Genomic DNA, 10,938 nt, shown 5'->3' on the forward strand with positions numbered 1-10,938 from the left:
TTCGCCTTCATCACTCGATAGTTCAACCGTTGATTGATATAGGTATTTTACACGGACAATCAACGTTACAACTTGAAGAGGTATGATGATTAGCTTCTGCAGTGCTTTCGTGACTGTCGAGAATACACAACAACGCAAAGTTGTCTTGTCTGCGACATGCACGACCCAGACTACATGCGTACCACAGAGTCGAGGATTCGACCAAGTGGGACTGTGACGCCGACATCTTGAGATTTTCATTTAAGATTTCGTAGAGCGGTCGTCAGGACAGTGTCTGGCCCGCGACAAGAATCTAAGCTGGACTAGACTGCCACGAGACGAGATGCGACTGCAACTCCCTAATGCGTTTGCTACCTTAATCTCTATATATAAAAATGAACCCCTGTTTCTTCTGCTCACGCAATAACTTTAGAACGACTACCGATTTCATTCATCTTTTTTTTTTAAAGTTTTCAAATACTGTGTAGAAGGTTCTTACGGCAAGAAAAACTAAGAAAATCGCGCAGAAAATTGGAGAAAACTTAACGGCTATTTAAACATCGCGCGTTTGACGGTGCGGCAGCAATTGTTTTAACAGCTACATCGATCGGCATATATCCGTCAAAAAATTAATTTGTGTGCTGTCAATTCGATCGGGAAGTTTATCCAGATTTCAGAGTTTTTTGAGAAATGTCGATGTTATTTCACCGCAATCACGCCTTTTATATTAAAAGTTTGATATACCTAATATCCATTTTGGTAAGTGTTGATAGACTAAACACGTGGTATACATAGTTATACAGAAACACTAGGGAGTTAATTTCTATTTTCAGTTGAATTTAAGTTTTTTGTAGATGCTACTAATTAGACGTACCAACATGGTACCATTCCTACAAGTCAAACATACCGGATGGTGCACGGTAAGTAGGAACATAGGGATTGAACATGGGAAATTAGTTTTATGCAATATCCTGCCCTCCTGTACATTTTACAGAAAAAACTGTAGAGTTTAAAGTTGTTCAGAATTAAAAGATGCATACAAAACTGTTATGTTGCGCCAGTGGCCAAGCGAAATTTACGCCATTGGTACCGCCACCAGAGCATTTCTTGGTTTCTGGAAATGGGTCAGATTCTATACATTTTTTTACTCATATCCAGAAATACAACAATTGCTTTCAAATTACGGCATTTGGCGCAAGCAACGTAGAAGTGAGTGCGTTTATTTGTTATTATTCTGGGGAGAGATGGGGAGATTTTGGGGCAAGTGTGTCAATATCTCTTTTCCGGCTAAACGGTTGAACCGATTGAAACCAAATTTGGTACACATATTTTAGACATAAAAGGGCAGAATCGCGTATGCGCAGGTGGGGCGGGTGGTACCTGCGCTAGTCACAGCAAATTTCTTGAAATAATTTTTCCAGTGCAAATTGATTAGGTATGCATAGCGAGGAAAGAGGACAACGTCCGTCGGGTCAGCTAGTAATAAATAGCTCATAGAAACACTGTACGTATCTATAGTAAGCAGATTATAACAAACTTAAATGATTTTGGATGGATGGACTCAACTTGCCTATACTACAGGAATATTTCAATTCTTCTGAAAAGAAATGAAACATGCTTGACGTGAAAGTTCGTAGTATCTGTCAAGTAAGTTAAAATCTACCTTAAAAATCCGATACAACTGAATACTGAACGATCCTCGAGATCTTCAAGCATCCATCATTTTTACAACACACATTAAGGGGTTGATTCTGTCCCACCAGATCAGCATTGCTTGTAAAACAAATTTCTTTAAAATAGGTAGAGCGCGTTCGGCTGAAGTCAAGTGATATACTCGGCCTACCTATTACTTACGGTAAACGTCCCCAAAAAATGTTGTTATGAAGGAATCTCGAAGGATCTCGATCCGATCAGTGTGTCAACAAGACGTGTGCAGGCCTTTATAAATATCGCTGGTTTTGGTGTTCTTTCTGAAAGACACCATGCCTTTTGTGAAGAAAAGTGCTCAGCAGAAGAAGGAAACGATTGTCCTAGCTCAGCTATATACTAGACCTAGTGGAAAAGTCATCAGATTTAAACGCGTGCTGCATAGCGTGCCCCCGCGTCAGAGCAGACGCCGCTCCGGCGGTAAATATCTTCCTTATTTCATCATGAACATGCACTTTTCCGTGCATATTTAGATTCGTCACAAAATTTCGCTTCTAATGAGACCCATCTCATTTAAGTCTTGATACAAAAACCTTCGCTAGCTCAGAAAAACTGAGTCTGTCCATAAGAGCCCATGTTAAAATACCCTGTTTTTACTGTCAAATATCTTAGAAACGGCACATAGGAACACTTTTTTCTTTTGACCATTAGAAAGTGCGTCTCTCAGAGAATAAGTGACCAAATTTTCACCAACTTCTTGTTACTCTTACCTAGGCGCTCTAACTACTTTAAATCGGCATTATACAGGGTGACAATTTGAAAACTTACCACCCCCCATATCTTAGTAAATAAACGAGATATTTAAAAAAATCAAAATCCGTTTCGGTAATTCGGAGGGGGAATCACAATGACACAGTTGGCGACGCACCCCCTTCACCCCTGTGTGTTACGTCGTTGGAAAGCACTGAAAAAATGCTTTCCAACCATACCAAATAGCATTACATTTAGGTTAGGAATTATCGTGCAAATCAAAAAATAAACATGGAAAATCGTATTTAACTTGAACTTCCAAAGCCGACTCGACAGCAACTCATTTTTGATCGCCAGTTATAATCTATTCTCAAACTCTTGTCGAGCCTTTCCAATGTTGGTTTTGCAATATTTCGACATTCTTGAATTACTCTGTGTCTTAGTTCGTCTATGTTCGCCGGTTGCGTTTTAAATACGACAGATTTCAAATGTATCATATTAGTTTATTTTTTGATTTGCACGATAATTACTAACCTAAATGTAATGCTATTTGGTATGGTTGGAAAGCATTTTTCAGAGCTTTCCAACGACGTATCACACATGGGGGGTCACTATTTAAGATTTAAAAGTTGGGGTGGCTGGGGCGCAGGGGGTGTGAGGGGGTGCGTCGCCAACTATGTCATTGTGATTCCCCCTCCGAATTACCCAAACGGATTTTGATTTTTTTTAATATCTCGTTTATTTACTAAGATATGGGGGGTGGTAAGTTTTCAAATTGTCACCCTGTATATTAGTTTTATACATTTATTCTAGGTGCCTCGTGCCTACATACGGAATCTCAGGTTAATATCTTAACAAATAAAAAATTGGATTACGCAAATAGTTTAAAAGGTGGGTTCGCATGCGCAATTTTTTTTTGCATTTGCATAGTTGCTTGAGGTTTAAGGATTATTTACTGACACAGGAAACATGCGGACAAAGAAAAGAAAACATTTTTTGGAGGTTTCAGCAGATTTTGGGATGTTTTTTTAGTGCGATAATCTACGTAGCTAGAAATAGCCACCTTTCTTATATGCTTAAGAACATGTGTACCAATTTTCAAAACGATCGGACGTTTCTAAATAAGTTATCGTGCACACGGACAGACATCAGCAATACAAAATTGTAAACAATCTCGAGGATCATTAATAAACCGGAATATCGAAGAATTGTCAGTATTGCCATCACTTTTTTAATCACCATACCTTGCACACAACGAAGTTGAGGTACAGCTTATGTGCTCGTGTTTCCGTCTGTCCGTCCGTCCGTCCGTCCGTTCCATCGAGATCTCGGCCCCTGGGCCACCTAGAGACTTCGGGTTTTCGCTAATTGATAGCTGTTATGGTCTATATTTGCCCATTTCGATCAGTTTCATTTAACTCTATATTTTGCGCAGATTGCGCAATGCCAACTTTCTTATTTATGGAGATATTTCTTTGAAATTTTAACCACACATGCTTCTAGTAAAGGCAAACATTTCGCACATAGTAAAAATTATGTGGTCATGCGCAATGACTGCACAGACTGCTCATAGCCAACTTTCTTAGGTATGGTAATATTTCTTTGAAACTTTATTTTACTTATTTAACTCCTCTCTATCTCTGGATGTGGACGTGCTTCAATATGCAGATTCGACATTTTGCGTGTGCTTTCGATGACAATGCATTGTTTCAATACTTTGTGTCGCGGCAATACCCACGAGTGGGTTTGGAAACATTTTTTTAATGCGAACATACGATTTTGTATGCAATGTAATTTCCCTATGTTCGATTTAAAAAAATCAATTGGGTGTGCGCGGTTCACATTCGCACCAGCAAAACGCGCATCTGTCGCCACCAATCGTCTGCCATAGCATATTTGAAAACTATGGGAAAAATGGGATTTCATGATATAAATCTTTTCCGTGAACCCTTATAGTTTAGTAATTTAATTTGACCCTACTTAAGAGAGAGGCTTCAAGAAATTCGGCACTTTGTCCAAAGGACAAGGGTTGGTGAATCTTTGAATGAAAATCTATCACTGAATTTGCCCGTACTTAAATTTTCATGCAATCGATCAAACTCTTTTAACAATTCTTTCTGGGCGTCAGTCACTGCCCTATTTCTTACTTTAGTATCCATAATGCAAAAACACATTAAAACGAAACAGAATACAGCTGTGTAGGTACAAATGTCACAACTGACAAATGACATTTCAATTCTTGTCTGTGATTGGTCTGTTCATAAAGTTTGTCCACGATTCGGGAATGCAGCTAAACTTGAACTTATCCCTATCGTATACGATCATGACGTCATGTCAGTCGGTCACATGCACATCACGGAGCATATCGACTAACTTCGGGAATCGATGCCCTGATCGCTTGCAATCCAAATGTTATAGGTACTTCATTTTCAAAATCTTTAAAAATTCTTGCAGCCTAGACATAAACTATAGGTACCAATATTTAGAACCGGTTTACTAATGGCAGGCAAATATTTTAGAAATCCTCTCCTGAACTGAAAATCACCTTTATTTGTTACTCGGTTGTAAACGTTGATTAACAAGACAAAACGCAAACGGGTAAACGTCATGTTTAAACGCTACTGACATGTAAAACTGACAGCAGACCTGTAAAACTGACAGCAGACCTGTAAAAATTTTACAAGTTAGTAATCTAGTAATTTCATGGCCCAGAATTAATGCGAAGTCTTTGTTACATGGATAACATGATATTTTAGACATTTCTTCAAGATTAATTTAAGAACTAATTATTTACGTTTACTATTGTTTACAAATGAGTAACAAATAAAATATTGTACATTATACGCCAGGTAATAGTTTTTACTGGCTCTAGGAGATGACAAGCTCGCCTAACGGCTCGCCAGTCAACTTCTCCTATCGCCAGTAAAAACTCACTTACCTGGCTAATAATGTAAAATACTATAAATTTCGTAGAATGTAGAAACACAATATTCAGACAAAAAACACCTCAAATGTACAAATCTAATAAAAACATTGAAGTAGTAATCGGTTCTACAGAAAGTGAAGTAATTCGAGATGTAGCTCAAGTACTTCGGCTTATGGTAAGGTTATGATAGGAAACGAAATATATCCGATTTCTTTATAACTTTTCTAATGGCCTTACATTCCATTGTTCTGGAATATTTCGATAATTACTAAATGGCCTAGTTCTGTTTGTTAGTTTTTCAGTCAAAAAAATGCGGAAATAATTTGAATAATGTCAATGTTTGATCAACGTAAAAAAGTGCGATGCAACCGAGCATAAATTTATGCTCCAATTAAAATCTCGCACTTCAAATTTATCGACAGAAAGCAGCTCGTCCGTTTCAAATCGTTAATCAAATTTAGCAACGACTAATACCTACGTCCTCTTATTTATAAAATTCCTAGGATTCAGTACGAGCAGCCGGTAATATAGGTATATCATTTACATACAATCATATTTACCTGCCCATCTTGATTTCAATGCATAACCTTGTCTCAGAGTTTCATCCTAGGATCTCAAAATACAATAATCGGTTGCGTAATTTAAATGGTGTATCGTATTCATACTATAAGCTGGAGAATATCGTAATTACGTAAAACGCAAAAGTACACCTAGTATGTCCAAAATAATGTACATGTACACCAATTTTGATTAGGCAAAGATTATTCATATCAGAAATAACATAAAAGCATGCATTTCATTACAATTACACAAAACAGTAATTCAAAATGTTAAAGTTTAGGCGGCTCCGTTAAAAAATTTAAATTGTGCTACAATGCCCATAGCCAGCACCATTTTGAGTTTCTCTAGCGCCATTATAAAATGTGTATATACATTTTCAGAGGGGTGCTATATGTTCTTTCAAAAACAAGTTCTAAGTTTGTCAGACCCAGTACCAGTTAGTAGTATAATTTTTAAACCAAGCGCAACTCCCCTGTGATGTGAGCGGAAAATTCTTTGTAGCACTCCCCATTTTGAATGTTGTAACACAGTTTTGAAGTGTCCGTTGACAGAATGCCGGTTAACTTTTTTTCCTTTGGTACCATTATTACTTGCGTAGGGAAGCATAAAGGTAATTGGAAGCGCAACCATTGTGCCCTACACCACTGCCTACATGTGGATTTGGAGGACAATTTTTTCTGGAATCACCATTTCGAATTTTGGAATAAAATTTGGAGGTATTGTGCTCATTTAATCTAGCGAAATCTAGAGCCACGTGATATTTTGCAACCACCGCCACGGTTATAGTTTCTGTCCCTTGACTTTGAGGTAATGCTATGTTACTATACTAGCACCGCTTCTCCATCTGGAAATTTAGATAAAAACTCCTTTTTTCAGCCGTGTACCCGCACAAAATTACAATCTGGTCACTGGCGAATCGTCAAAATGTTAAGTAATGTGTGGTACACAAAAAACTGTCTGAATCACCTTGTATAATTTAATTTCTATAATTATTTAATTAATATTACTTAAGCAGTAAAAAGAGGAAAAAAGCAAAGGAGTAGTTCGAAGTGCCTAAAAAGACCAATAAAGTTATAAGATCACCGAAGAAAAGGAAAGCAGAAACGTAGAGAAAGAAGAGAGAACGGAATAGAAAAAGGGAAAGGAAACTACGAAGCAAATAAGTGAAAAGAAAAAATAAAATAAAGAACAACATAATGACGGAGGAATGGGTAAAAGAAATCCTACAAATAGAGGCGAATGTAAAAGAGGCGGGAACATTTGAAGTAAGGCGAAAAAAGGTAGTAATCGCGGAACTAACTAAATGTCATTTTAGATTAACTTTGATAGAGCCCCCCCCCCCTCACCCTCTTGATAAAGGTTATGCACGTTTTACTTTCAAGAATTTATGGGAGCCCCCCCCCCTCTCCCCTTAAGAAGCGAAATTTGACGGCCATCAGGCACACCTTCAAGGTATAGGTTACCTATTGAAACAATTCCAGGAATCTAGGATCATTTCCCTAAAAGTAGTTCAACACGGCAAAAGCGTGTGCCCGTTTTAATTCTCAAAAAAATAAGCTAAAAAGTACAAAAGAAAATGTAAAAAAAGATGGAGAAAGCGAAAGATTAAATGAAGAAAATAAAAACAGAGGATTTTTGAAAGGTGATAAACAGAGGAAAAAAGAAAATAGAACAAGTGTGGGAGAAATACAATTACAGAAATGGAAACAACATTTTATCAATGTACTAAGGACTGTGGGGGAAAGGAAGCTATGGAAGAGATAGGAAGAAAGGAAGTTGAGCAGCAACTAAAAAGACTGAAGAAAGGGAAAGCGGCAGGGAGAGACGAGATATGAGAAATGAGTCTTGATTTTCGGCACAGATAGGGTCAAGGAAGAGGAATCTAGTAAACGAGGGTATGGAAAGAATGGGGTTTACCCAAAAAATGGAAGGAAGATGTAACAGTGCCGATTTTTAAAAGAGGTGACAAAGTTTATGTGGAAAATTATAGGGAAATCACGATAATGACGACGGCGTATAGAATCCACGCAATGGTACTGAATGAAAGATTAGTAAGAGAAATGGAAGGGAAGAGGGAACGATCGACTGTATACTCGACTGTATTAATCACATTGGTGGAGAATGAATTGAAAAAAAGGGCAGAAAAGTATTTGCGTTTGGTCTTAAAGGCAACCTTTGACAAAGTGGAAAGGGAAAAATTATAGAAGATAATGAAAGATGGGAAAATGCACACGAAGTTAAAAGACAGAATCAAGAGAAGGAAGGAGTCTGAAGTATTTTGGATATTAAAGGACAGGGATGCCCACTTGGCCCAACTTTATTTAATGTGCAGATGAGACATGAAAAAAGTATTAAGACAGGGCAGCGATAGAGAGATAGTAGTGGACAGAAGAGAGATATGGTCCCTGACATATGTGGACGACGACGCAGCGATATTGGCAAGATTTGCAACAGAGGTAGAACAAATGGGAAAGGAAAGGAATGGAGTTAAATGTAAAAAAGTCGAAGATGATTAGATTTGGGAAGGGGGGAGATGGAATGGAAATGGAGGGAGGAAAGAATATAAGAGGTTAGTGTACCAAATGCAAAGAATGTGGCAAATGCGCAAATAACAGAACTAAGAAAAAGGTGGGAGTGGCGATTAGACAGGTATGGAGAGTAGGAGAGAGGGGTTTCAAGAACAATTTCCAGGAAATACGGTGCAATAGTGAGAGGGGTTCTCATTTACGAAGCGGAAGTATGAGGGTGTAAGAAATGGGATCACCTGGAAGGCATACAGAGAAGGTTATTATACATGAGTATTAGGGCTAAACAAAAGGAGACCAAATTGTGTATTAGAGGAAAATACAAAAGAGAAGATAAGGATAGCGCCGGGACAGCGTAGTAAGGTTCGAGAAAAAAACTGAAAAAGAAAGCAAATTGGTAAAAGAATGCTTAACAACGCAAAAGGAATGTGGGGATAAAGAAGTGGTTACCAAAATAACTATTTATGGGAAGGAATAAAAAATATTAAAATAATAGCGAGCTTCAGTGCTATGACATACTATGCTGGAAACCGCATGCGGTAAATCGCAGCCGCAAATTTGAGCGGTTCCCGCATTTTTCATTTTATGGCATACTATATGCGGGAACCGCATGCCGGCGCAAAAAATAGTCCCTTGCTACTGCAGTTATTGAATAATTTTCGGGGAGAATGGACGCATACAAACATTTTCTTAATGTGGACTGTGGTAGCTGTATGTGCAGCCGAAGCAGAAGGGTTACTCGGCAACCCAAGAAGGAGCAGATATTCCGTGCACCCATATCATCGACTACATCCCGATAATTTTAATACTTTTTACTTTTTACTTTCAGAAGTTATGGTAGTTTTCAGACATTTTTGAAGACACTACTACTTGCCGGCAGAAAAGTTGCGGCTAGTATGTCATCGAATATCTGTTTCTTTATGTTCTCCCACTTACCGCAACCGCATTCCCGCCGACAAGTTGCGGCAGCAAACCGCATGTATATGCGGCGACCGCAAAACGCACCTAGTATGTCTTTATGCATTTAATTATACATGATGCGGTTTTTCATTTTCCGGCATGCGATTCACCGCATGCGGTTTCCAGCATAGTATGTCATAGCACTCAGATGTAGAAATGAGGAGAGAGGGAAAGAGAAATGGGGACAAGAAGAAAGAAAATGTAGAATATGTAAAGAGGAAGAAGCATAAACACATGTTATGGAATTGCAAGGAGGTGGAAAGGACAGGAAGAGGCAGACGTGAGGTGCTGGAATAGGGAGGAAGACGTCAGAAGTGGATGAGGGAACACTAAAGAAAAGAGAAGAAAAAATTGCATTTTAGTTTTGGTGATAATTTAATTTATGTTGTAAAAGGTTTTACCGTTTTGCCGTCTAATAAAGATTGATTGACACGATTATTAAAAAAATAGTTTCTATCAATTGTACCTCCCCTCTCTCTATTTACAGAGCAATACCAAATTTACCTGATTTATCCCTCTTTTGGCACGCACTTTCGTTCATCCTTCTCTGTCGCGTTGTAAGCTAGTTTTTACTGGAAAAAGCTACCAACCTACTACTTCTTATATAATTTTTTGTTTTGATAAAAGGTGTTAATACCGTTACTTTTTTAGTTTAAATAAATTAAATTTTTTTACATTTAGACATGCCAATAAATGCAGTCATAAGATATCTTTTTTTGCGTTAGCCTATTCAAAATTAGCCACTTGAATATCATTTACTACTTCTATTTGTAGAGCGCGTGTTTGATCTTTTCTAATAAATACATAGCTACTTTGTTTATCTATGATATTACCATAGCTAATGAGTTGACATGTATCATCGGAACATTAGCATTTGCATTTTGATACAAATAGAACAAAAATGCGCAAAATTATTTACTCACGCCTTTTATTTATAATACGGATGCACTATATATACATGTTCGACCTTGTGATTATGAATTAAAAGGTCAGGTTTGGACACGTTGTTGATCAACATACGCACCTTACATAATTGTGGAGAGGTGGAACATTTTTCTTTAGAAGTTTCCGAACTATAAGTTGCTTAGAATTGCTACTGAATTACCCAGAATTTCGTAGAACTGCATTCATTTAATAATGAGTAACAATATAATCTTGCACTTAACTTATAAAAATCTAAATCCAACTCGGACATTATTCCCATTTCTCAATACACTGAGCCGAGCGATACGTGACATTTTATTAATTCATAGATTGTACTTCTTTCTTGCCGTATATAAAACTCTTTCGCTTCTGATAATTGGATTAAACGATTAAACATGGTAGATAAATTATAGTAACTGACTTTATTTACTAATTTATTTGGGAGACTAATCGCCTAATAAGTGGCCAATTTCCATCATTAAGGAACTGTAAATTTACATAAGCCCGAGTTGAAATATTTAAAAAAAATCAATTACCTAGCTGGAATATGGGTCAACGAATACTTCCATGCGGTATCGGAAATGAACTTAATCAATAATCATTAATTTCAGACGTCTCCTACAGTAATGAGACATGAAATACGCTCGAATTGTAATCATTATAAAT

This window comes from Photinus pyralis, unplaced genomic scaffold, assembly GCF_008802855.1.
Source record: "Photinus pyralis isolate 1611_PpyrPB1 unplaced genomic scaffold, Ppyr1.3 Ppyr1.4_LG4, whole genome shotgun sequence".
Classification (NCBI taxonomy): Eukaryota; Metazoa; Arthropoda; class Insecta; order Coleoptera; family Lampyridae; genus Photinus; species Photinus pyralis.